This window comes from Desmodus rotundus, unplaced genomic scaffold (assembly GCF_022682495.2).
Source record: "Desmodus rotundus isolate HL8 unplaced genomic scaffold, HLdesRot8A.1 manual_scaffold_42, whole genome shotgun sequence".
Lineage (NCBI taxonomy): Eukaryota > Metazoa > Chordata > Mammalia > Chiroptera > Phyllostomidae > Desmodus > Desmodus rotundus.
The window spans coordinates 449,832-461,948 of record NW_026527500.1 but is presented as its reverse complement, the minus strand read 5'-3'; positions in this window follow the sequence as shown (position 1 = coordinate 461,948).

The following is a 12,117-nucleotide window of genomic DNA, read 5'->3' as shown; positions in this document are numbered from 1 at the left end:
GCCAGTCCCACCTCCCTCCCTCACCTCTACCCTCCCCCTTGATTTTGTCCTTGTGCCCTTTATAGTAGCTCCTATAGACCCCTGTTTCCACTATCCCCTCCCCACTCCCCTGTGGCTATTGTTACAATGTTCTAAATTTCAATGTCTCTGGTTATATTTTGTTTCCTTTTCTCTTCTGTTGATTATGTTCCAGTTAAAGGTGAGATCATATGGCATTTGTCCCTCACCGTCTGGCTTACTTCACTCAGCACAATGCTTTCCAGTTCCATCCATGCCATCGCAAAGGGTATAAGCTCCTTCCTTCTCTCTGCTGCGTAGAATTCCATTGTGTAAATGTACCATAATTTTTTGATCCACTCATTTGCTGATGGGCACTTCGGTTGCTTCCAGTACTTGGCTATTGTAAATTGTGCTGCTATGAACATTAGGGTGCATAGGTTTTTTTTAGATGGGTGTTTCAGGGTTCTTAGGGTATAATCCCAGCAGCAGAATTGCTGGGTCAAAGGGCAGTTGCATTTTTAGTTTTCTGAGGAAATTCCATACTGTTTTCCACAGTGGCCGCATGGTGTGTTCTGTTTCAAAGGTCCTCTCTCAGAATCCCATGTGCTCCAAAAGCCAATGGGATTGTCCAACCTTCCAGCCAGTGAGGTCCAGTGTTGGCCATATTTGCCTCTGTCCTTCTTCCAGCCTCTGCATTTAGCAAGGAGCAAAGTTTCTGGTCATGTGTGCACAGCTCAAACCCCACTCCCATTTCTGGGGGGGGGGGGGGTGTCTCCCCATCACACTTTTGTGCTTTCCTTATCGCTCACTTCTTTCACCCTATCCTCTTTCCTCTTTCTCAATCTCTTTATCAGGCTCTTCATTTCTTTTTCCCTAACCATCTCACTTCTATCTCTATTTTATTTCCTCATACACTCTCTCTGCCCTGCTCCCCTATTACTTTTACTGTATCCTGTCCTCCACACCCTCATTTTTACCCTCTCTCTCACCCTCTTGAAAATCTCACCTGTTTTCTCTCCATTCTCCTCCACCTCTCTCATACACTCTTTTATTTTATCCGTATAACTTTCTCCTATCCATCAGCTTCAGCCTGTCCCTTAAATTCTTCCCTTTTTAATTGTCTGTTACATTTGCCTACTATTTTTCCAGTCCTTCTTTTATTTCAACTTCAATCACACCATGCTTTCCTTCCACATGCTCTCTCCCTCAGTCAAACTCTTCTTCATCACCATTAACCTCATTACTACTTGCCATTTATTCTCACTGTCCATGAAACTCTACTCTCTGTATTTTCCTCACAAAGGGACCAGAGCTGAGGCTTCTCTGCCCTGGCACAATCTATAATGTGTGAGTTCTTGACTTTGTGCAGAGAGATTTCAAGACACAAGCCCAGGTGATTTTTTTCTAAATGATAAAGGAAAAGTTTATTCAGACAGCTACAGAGGCAGAAGTGAGGCAGCTGGTCTGCGTAGGTTCAAAAAAGAAGTTTTGAAGGCAGAAGAAGGGTCCTTTGAGCTTAGGAGAAAAAAAGACAAAAGTAACACACACCCCTGAAGAGAAGAAGAGGGACAAGGGAAAGGCACAGGTGCGCTCCTGACAGGGAGAGCATATGCTGGGTCCTTGGTCTTGAAGGATTTAATGGCTTGGAGTTTAGGGGAGGTCTTATGGGAGGATATCAATAAAATATAAATATTTAAAATATAAATATAAATAAATATTTAATTTATTTATTTAAATAAATATAAATAAATAATCTAAATAAACATAAAATATAAATATTTTATATAAATAACTATATATATATTATATGCAATTTTTACATTTATATTATTTATATTTTTATATCAATAAAATATTCACTGGCTTTATGCTGATTCATTCCAATAAGATTTATTCCCCTGACTTCAGCCTTCCTTGGGTGTGGTTGGTACAAATGGCAATAATTGAATTTCTGCTATCCCCCTGAAGAGTCATTAAACCTATTTACCCTCTGTTTGTGATGGTTTCCTGATCTAAGGAAAACAAGGGAATGGGATGCAAAGCTGAAACAGTCAGGCTGTTCACTGACTCTTTCAAAGTAAGAATGATCCAGAATCCCCAAAGCATCCCCACCTTGATATAGAGTTGTTGTATCCATCAGCAGAATTAGTAGATTGATTCATATGTCATTGACTCAGTTTTGTCATCCTGAAAATAACTCAGTTCCCTTAAATTGTTAAGTCTCATTTCAGGAGGCAGTGATGCAAGTAAGGTCCCAAAGGGTACATGAGTCCATGTGATTTTGAGAGTATGCATAGTAAAGCTGGGGACACTAAAGTACAGTAAGGGCTTATCATGGAAGAAGCAAGAACACAGACATAAAAGTGAACCCAGGAGATGCAGCTCTTTGGCTCACTCAGTAGTTAGGCAAAAGGAGGACCTTTAGATATAGGATTGGGGGTGGGGGTTAGCCAAGAATTACCTGCCACTGTTCTCTGCTCCCCTGGTTGCAAGTCTCATCAGAACTGTTAGTGCTTAGGAGGAAGAAAGCAAAGATACATGCCTGAGAAAGAAAATCAGGAGGAAGATGTGGGCAAGAGGGCTTGACATCTTTTGTCTTGAGGCCTTTTATCTATCTCCTAAATAGATAAATATCTATTGTAGAGGGAGAGAGAGGGCTGGCATCCTTTGCCTTGAGGGCTTTTATCTATTTTCTAAAGGAAGAAAATTTAAGGGTGGACTCAATGAGAGCATTCATCAGATTCCCAGTTGTGCCCTTTGATATGCTACTGTATCATAGCGTGCATATAAAGGGATCAGTGTCATTCTCTGGTCAGTTTCACCTTCAAAGAATGTCACTGATACAGGACCACAACTGAGGTGGGTCTTCCCTGTCAAGTTCTGGAATTTGTAAGCTAATTTCTCCTAAGTTTCCTTGGTTAGGAAAGATGGGATCGTGTGATTTATTTTTTGGCAGTACGTTGCTCAGTCATTTGTCTAACCATCTGCCTTATTTTTCCTCATTCCACTTGCCAGGGGCTTTTCCTAGCTTCTTATTACCATACCTCAGTCTCCGTGTTTCCCTTTTGCTGTCCCTGGCAGTATATTGCTGCAACTCCCTGGCAGAGTGTTATAGCTTACCAAAGTTGTGACATTTCTTGATGGTGACCTACGGGGCATTTTTTTTTAACCTGTTAGAAGTCTTTTCTCCTTTCAAATATCATCCTGGGCATGTAATATTACAAATCCATACCTTGAGATAGTATAGGTTTGAACCTGGAGGTTTCTCCATAATTGTGAGGTTCCAGTGAGTGCTGTGAGTTCAGAATTTTGGACTGAGGTACTAGGGGACAGGGGTTTTGCCTCAATGATTTCCCAAAGACTGACAATATACTGCCCTGCCTTTTGACTTCATCTCGTGTAAAACTATTGCCATCCATAAACCATCCTTGTTCAGGGTTAGGCAAAGACTTATCTTGTATGTCAGGCCTACTTGAATATACCTGCTAAATAATTTCTGTGAAACAGTGTATGAGTTCAGTTCCTGTGTTTGTTTGTAGAAGAAGGGCAAGATTGAGACTCTGAACAAGCATTCACACAACAGAATCTAGGAGAAGAGCCTGATATTCACTTAGACTTCCAGCTGTAAGCCATTGATATCCTTTCATTTCTAATACAGCTGGTACTGTAGGGGGGAAGAGTTGTACTTTTAGGGGATGCCCTAAAAGTACAACTCCATTTAGGGTAACTCCATTGGCATCTGCTAATAGAAGAGCATTGGCTACACCCTCTCATAAACAATGTGTGTAGGCTCCTGCTATAGGATCAAGTTGTTTTAAAAAGTAAGCTACTTGTCTTGTAGTTAGACCAAATTTATGGGTGAGGACTCCAACTGCTATTCTTTGTCCTTCTGCTGTATATAGGGTAAATGTTTTTCTGCAGATTTAAAGATGCAGATTTGGCATCTTTAAGGTGGGTGCACTGTTTAGTGCAAATCCTGGCAAGGATTCGAATGTCAAACATTCAAGGGTCCACACTATAAGCTCTTTGTTATCTCACTTCAAAACCACACATAGTGGCTCTGCCATATAGTTTAGCAATTAGCCCAAATATTAGTATCCGCAGGTGCGGGACAAAGGTATTACCAATTACCATCAACCCTCAAAGCTCTTATTTATTTTGTGGGACATGAAGCACCCATAATGGTCTGTCTCATCTGGGGTGGCAGGTTCCTGGTTCCTGGGGTGAGTCAGTGCCCTATGTGTTGGACTCACTGGGAAGTCATTTGGACCTTTTAGGGAAAGACCTTCTTTCCTCTATCTGTGAGGAAGTTTAACAACAAGATGGAATTTTTATCAGAGTTCTATCAGCATATTAGTAGAGTTATATTGATCAACCGGAGTTCCCTTAATATTGTGGATAGAGCATTTCCAAACAAATGTGGACTGTTCCTCGAGCCCCAAGACAGCACAGTCTATTTGTATTGGCAAGTGTCCTTAGATTGGGGGTTAGTCCTTTTGAATGCCAACAGGTACACGAATTGGGATACAGGGGAATGCATAAAAAGGTATTCTTGAAATTTATAAAGTAAAATATTTGGCTTCTCCTAAGACTTGAGTTAGATGGTACAAAGGTTTAGAACTGTAGGATGTACTAAAACTCCATTTACTGCCCATAAATCTGTAGAAGCTGGTATTCTCTGTTTGGCAGAAAATAGGGGTACTGCATTGAGACTGGAAGGGCCTAAAGTGTCCATGCTTTAAATATTTTTCAATAAGAAGTTTTATCCACCTGAGGTTTTAAAGGGTACTCTTTCCTGTTAGGGTCGACTGCCCTTATTTTAGGAATATCTTGACAGGGAATACATTTATGCCTTGCCTTGTGGTTGGCTTTCATGAGGACCGGTCCTGAAATATTGTTAATTTTTTGTTCAGGTGGAGAAGTTATATTAGCCATAAGGTATAACAATGAGTGTTTATCACCTTCTCTGGCTAACGTTCTTAGGGTTATGGTAGTTTCTAGACTTAACAAGATGTCCACTTTTAATAAGTGGATGGAGAACCTAAGAACTACAAGTATAGCATGATTTAAAGTGAGATTGCCTCACTAGGTCTGTAATTCATTAGTTTGGTACAACTTGTGCACCAAAATGTTGCAAATTTTATTCCCTCTCAGGGCACATGCCTAGGTTGCCAGTCTAACCCCTGGTCAGGGTGGGTACAAGAGGCAACCAACCAAAGATTCTTTCTTACATCAGTGTTCCTCTTTCTCTGAAATCCATAAATATATCCAGAGACATTGAAATAAAGAACAAACTGACAGTAGCCAGATGGGGAAGGAATAACGATGGATAGACGGGAGAGGGTCATCAAGGAACATGTATAAAGGACCTATGCACAAAGCCAAATGGGGGTAGGATTGAGGATAGGAGGGTAGGATCGAGGATAGCCATTCACCTCAGTGATCTAACAGGTTCTGAAGAAAGGAAGAGTCTGACTCACGTGAATGAGTCAGACAAGAAAAACAGCCCCTCGTGTCTCATAAAAATGTAATGAGCTTACCTGCCCAAGGGCTACCTGAGGTTCCTCCGATGTGATGGTCAGATGGTTGGTGAGCATGGTGGGAGGACTGAGGCATCATCAATTCTCAGGAATTTTGACTATCATGTATTTAGAAAAGCTAGGCTTCCCTCAGAGCATAGGATGCTCATTATCCCAATGACCCTCCTCTTTACAGGAGCGGGGGTGTGGTCCTGCAGGCAGTCAAACCTGAACAAGTTGTGGGCACTCCTTTGTCCAAAGTCCTTCTCATCCGCAAGGATAGCTTTGCCTGTTTGATGTCCACTGTGGCCTTAGGGCCCGGTAAACCTGAAGTAGCATAAGACGTAAAGGTACTGCTAACAAATGAGTCTTTTGTATCCATGAGGCAGCATTTTGTTCTCTTTCCTGTCTCATGAAAAATGCTGAAAGCTGTCTCTGTCAGTTACTCAGTCGGGGGATGGTCTGGGGATCCCAAGGCTAAGTTTTGTAACTTTCTCCCGATGCCTGGGGCTGCCTGCTAGGTCGGGGGTGGGGGGGACATGCATCCTCAGAAGTATCCATCCCTCAGTAGACTCAGGGCCAATGTTTGTTGGTTTTTGTAAACCCGTTGTTAATCTCCCCTAAAAACGGTGAGGATTATTATTTTTGCAGAGTAACCTCTTTTATTTTATCATAATTTACAAGCTTAAAGGTGCTTTATAGAGAAGCCAGAGGCTGCAGGAGAGAGTGTCTGCAGAGACAGTACATGCTCCAGAGGGCTCACCTGCCTAGGACAATAGGTGGGAGTTGTGAACACCAGCACACCTGCTGGAAGAGGAAAGCCACCAACAAAGGAACCAACAACAGAAGAAGGTGAAGGAGGGAGTGGAAGCCACACTACCCTCCATGAAGGACCTACCTGGAAATACAACTAAATGGTGGAGAAATTACCCAGAACAAACAACTGAACCAGAGTGAGAGAGAAGCCTCAAAACCTCATAAACAGAGAAGAACCAGCTTCAACACAACATGCACACACATGCAAAACAGAATACAAGGTGTGGTGGATGGAGTGACCCTCATTTAACCATGTGGTGGGAAGGACCCACCAAAGACAGACCCAACAACAACCAAAACCCAAGGGCATCCAGAAAGGCAACACAAATGACAGCCCAAGAGCAGCAAGCTCAGGAAACCAAAGAGATTGCAACACTGAATCTCACAGCTCTTCTACCATAGACATTCACACCATAAACCCAGGAGTCAGAACACATCAATTTAAGAAGCAGAGGATAACAAGAAGAGTCTCACAAACAATGGGAAGACAAAGAAACAATCCCCAAATGAAAGGAAAGGAGGAAGCCTCAGAATGAATGCTAAATGAAATAGAGTCAAGTCAACTATCAGATATTGAGTTCAAAGCAATGGTTCTCAGGAAGCTCAGTGAGGTCGCAGAGAAAGACCAAACACTTCAGGGGAACTAAGATGAGCACACTGCAAACTATATCAACATGAAAAAGGAAATAGAAACCATCAACAAAGGCCAAGAGGAAATGAAGAATACAATTTCTGAACTGAAGAACACAGTAGAAGGAATCCAAAGCTGGTTGAATGAAGCAGAAGACCAGATCAGTGAGCAGGAGGGGAAAGGTAGAAATGAACACCCAGAAAGAGCAAGAAAAGGAAAAGAGGCTCAGAAAGAATGAAGAGGGGTGAACAGAAATGCAGGACAACATGAAATGTAATTATATCCATATACTAGGGAAACCAGAAGGAGGAGAAGAATAGCAAGGGATAGAGAACCTGTCTGAAAAAGTAATGATGGAAACTTCCTTAATTTCATGAGAGAAAACAGTCACACAAATCCAGGAAACACAGAGAGTCCCAAACAAGAGGAACCCCAAGAGGCCCACTGCAAGACACATCATAATGAAAACGGCAAAATTCCAAGACAAACAGAATCTTAAAGTCAGCAAGGGAAAAACAGGAAGTAACATACAAGGCAGCCCCAATAAGACTAGCAGCTGACTTCTCAATGGAAACTCTCCAGGCCAGAAGGAATGTCAGAAACATCCCAAGTAATGAAAACCAGAAGCCTGCAACCAAGACCACTTTGTCCAGCAAGCCTCTCGATGAAAGTGGAAGGCCAAATGAGGAGCTTCCCAGACAAAAGAAGCCTCAGAGAATATACCTCCTCCAAACCAGCTCTGCAAGAGACCCTAAAGGGTCTGCCTTAAAAACAGCAAGAAGGCTCGCATCCACCTGTCGCTGTGGAAGCAAGGGTGCGGGGACAATGAGGAGGGATTCAGCTGCACCTTGTCTGCAGGAGAAGCCCTCTTTTATCTTCCCTTTGCTACCCATGTTTGCCTGATGGACTTCCTCATAATCTTCAAGACAGCTCTGTTTTATTTTTCAGATTCTGAGTGGAGAGAAGATGGGGGCGAGATAGGTGGGAGCGGAGCCCACTTCCCCTCAACGACAGTGAAATACCTAGCTGATCTGAGGAGCAGAGCGAATAGCCAACAGTATTCCAGCATATATGAAGATAGGAGACCAAAGATAGAGGACATTGAAAGATCAGACAGTAAGAAGAGTGCTTAAGGACAATAAGGTCCCTGGGAACAGCGCTGGGGACCAGGGCGGCTGACGGCCCCGCCCGGGCGTAGGGTCTGCTGCAGGATTCTTGGGAGAGAGCCAGGCTGGGCTGTGTGAGCGGCCAGGTGCTTGTTTGGACCAAGGGGGACTTGAATAGGAAGAATTTCTCAAAAAGGAAAAGAAAATAGAGGCACCCAGCAGCTAGTTAGAGAACTCTCCGCAGCAGCCGTGGCCTCTGGTGCCCCTCCCCACTCAGCCCCTGGAATGTGAACGCGGAAAAGCAGCCCCAGGGCTCCCCTGAAGCCTGGCTGGCGCATACCCAGATTAGTGGGCTGGGGTCCCACACCTGAAACCCTGGGTGGGCGCGTGCCCTGATAAGTGGCTCAGCTGCCTGGGCGCACAGACAAAAAGCACCTGGGTGGGCGCGAACACCTAAAACCCCAGCTGGGCGACCACACCTGCATCCTAGGGTGGGAGTGAAACCGGATCAGTGACTGGCTGCCTGCAGGAGACCACACCAAAATGCACAGGTTCTGAAAAACTCCTCCCTATTGTTAGATTGTTCTTAACTTCAATGTCTCTGGTTATATTTTGTTTCCTTTTTTTTTTTTTTTTATGGAGGGGTGGGGAGAAAAGGCACACAACTGTAATTGAATAACAATAAAAAAATTAAAGAAAAAAAGAAAAACTCCTACCTAGCCCCTGTGCACAGAACCCTGCAGGGCCCACTGGCTCTCTAGGAGGAAGGCAAAATGCACAGAAGAGGGGAGCTGCAGGGTTAGGGGAGACTGCATTCTCTGGAAAGACTCGACCCAGTACCGGGCTGAACCATAGCAGCACTGAGAGCCCCTAGCATCTAAGACAGCAAAGAGCAAGAAGGGAGAATGTGAGTTGCCTCTAATTGGTGCAACTCAAAGACAGCACAGTTGGTGAACTAAAGGCCTAGTGGAGAGCAGAAGAACCTGGAGGAACGGTACTGAAGGCTGAACAACAGTGAAGAGTGTGGCTCTGGAAGGGAGAAAAGTGAAACCAATCCTTCCAACCACCCCCTCCCATTCCACAGACAGGAAGACCAGCAGAACTAACCGGACAGGTTTAAAGCCAGAAGAAGACTTTCTTTTTTCTTTCCTCTTTACCCCCTGAATTCCTTCTTCCTTTCTGTCCTCTGTCTTTCTTTTATTCCTTCTTCCTTCCATCCTTTACCTCTTTTATTCCTGTTTCCTGCCTTCTTTTATTTATTGTTTTGTTTTAATTTTTGTTAAAATTCCTTCTTATCTTACCTCCTATCTTTCTTTATTCCTTCTTCCTTCCTTCCTTTCCTCTCCTATTCCCTTTTTCCCTTCTTCCCTCTGCTTCCTCTTTTTCCCACAGGTGAGACAACAAAACCTGGAGTGCTGAAAAGATCAGAGTTAGACCGCGTTACAGCCACAGATGACAACTCAAGACCAGTGAGCACAGGAGATTAAGGACACAGCACCACTGAATCCCATTGGCATTCTACCATAGAAGTTCATACTATAAACCCAGGGAGTCAGAATAGAGCAACTTAAAAAGCAGAGGCCAACAAGAAGAGTCTCACAAACAATGGGAAGACAAAGAACCAATCCCCAAATGAAAGAAAAGGAGGAAGCCTCAGAAAGAATGCTAACTGAAAAAGAGGCACGTCAACAATCAGATATTGAGTTCAAAGCAATTGTTATCAGGAAGCTACTGAGCTCTCTGAGCTCACAGAGAACTACCAGAAATTACAGGGAAACTAAAATGAACTCACTGCAAACTATATCAACATGAAAAAGGAAACAGAAACTATTAACAAAGGCGAAGAGGAAATGAGTAATACAATTTCAAACTGAAGAACACAGTAGAAGGAATGAAAAGCAGAATTGATGAAGAAGAGGATTGGATGAGCGAGCTGGAGGACAAAGTAGAAAAAAACACCCAGAAAGAGGAAGAAAAGGAAAAGAGGCTCAGAAAGAATGAAGAGGTAATAAGGGAAATGCAGGACAACATGAAACGAAACAATATCCGTATAATAGGAATACCAGAAGGAGAAGAAGAAGAGCAAGGGATAGAGAACCTGTTTGAAAAAGTAATGATGGAAAATTTCCCTAATTTGATGAGAGGAAAAGTCACATAAATCCAGGAAACACAGAGTCCCAATCAAGAGGAACCCACAGAGGCCCAGTGGAAGCCACATCATAATTAAAAAGGCAAAATTTGAAGACAAAGAGAGGATCTTAAAACAGCAAGGGAAAAAAAGGAAGTAACATACAAGGGAGCCCCAATAAGGTTAGCAGCTGACCTCTCAATGGAAACGCTCCAAGCCAGAAGAAAATGGCAAAAAATATTCCAAGGGATAAGAACCAGAGGACTGTAACCAAGACTACCTTACCCAGCAAGGCTCTCAATCAAGATAGAAGGCCAAATGAGGAGTTTCCCAGACAAAAGAAGTCTAAAAGTATACGCTTCCATGAAACCAGCCCTGCAAGAGGTGTTAAAGGGACTGCTTTAAGGAAAGGAAGGAAAAGACAAAGAGAGAGGAACACAGGTAGGAAAAAATGGCAATGAATAACCACCTATCGATAATAACCTTAAACATAAATGGATTAAATGCTCCAATCAAAAGACATAGAATAGCTGAATGGATAAGAAAACATGACCCACACATATGCTGCCTACAAGAGAACCATCACAGGACAAAAAGACTTACACAGACTGAAAGTGAAAGGCTGGAAACAAATTTTCGAACCAAATGGACAGGAAAAAAAAAGCAGGGGTAGCAATACTCATATCAGACAAAATATACTTCCAAAGAAGGCCCATAAAGAGAGACCCAGAAGGTCAGTCCATAATATTCAAAGAAAGAATCCACCAAGAACACATAAACATTGTAAATATATATGCATCCAACATAGGAGCACCCAAATACATAAAGAAAATCTTGGAGGATTTCAAGAAAGATATTGACAGCAACACAATTATAGTAGGGGATTTTAACACCCCACTATCAAAAATGGACAGGTCTTCCAAACAAAATATCAACAAAGATATTGTGTCACTTAACAATACCCTAGAGGAAATGGACTTAACTGATATATATAGACAGAGCTTTTCATCCCAAAGAAACAAAATACACATTCTTTTCAGGTGTCCATAGAACTTTTTCAAAGATTGACCACATGATAGGACACAAAGCAAGCCTCAACAAATTCAAGAAAATTGAAATCATATCAAGCATTTTCTCTGACCACAAGGGACTGAAATTAGAAACCAACCCGAAAGGAAAAAACCCAAAACACTCAAAAGCATGGAGACTGAATAGCATGCTATTAAACAATGAATGGGTCAAGAACGAGATTAGGGAAGAAATCAAAAACTTCCTGGAAACAAATGAAAATGAACCCACAACAACACAAAACCTATGGGACACAGCAAAGGCACTCTGAGAGGGAAGTGCATAGCAATACAGGCCGACCTTAAGAAGATAGAAACATTTCAAACGAACGACCTATCCCTACTCCTACAAGAACTGGAGGAAAACAACAAAGACAGCCCAGAGAAAGCAGAAGGAAGGAAATAACGAAGATCAGAGCAGAGTTAAATGACATAGAGAATAAAAGCACAATTGTAAGGATCAATGAATCCAGGAGCTGGTTCTTTGAAAAGATAAACAAAATCGACAAGCCTTTAAGTAGGCTCATCAAGAAGAAAAAGAGAGAGGATCCAAATAAAGAGAATTAGAAATGAAAGAGGAGAGATTACAACAGACACCACAGAAAACAAAGGATTGTAAGAAATTACTATGAAGACCTGTATGCTATGAAATTTGAAAACCTAGATGAAAGGGATACATTTCTAGAAAAATATAATCTTCCAAAACTGAATGAAGAAGAAGCAGAAAACCTGAACAGACCAATAACAGCAGAGGAAATTGAAGCCGTCATCAAAAAACTCCCATCACACAAAAGCCCTGGATGAGATGGTTTCACAGGAGAATTCTATAAAGCATGTAAGGAAGAGCTAA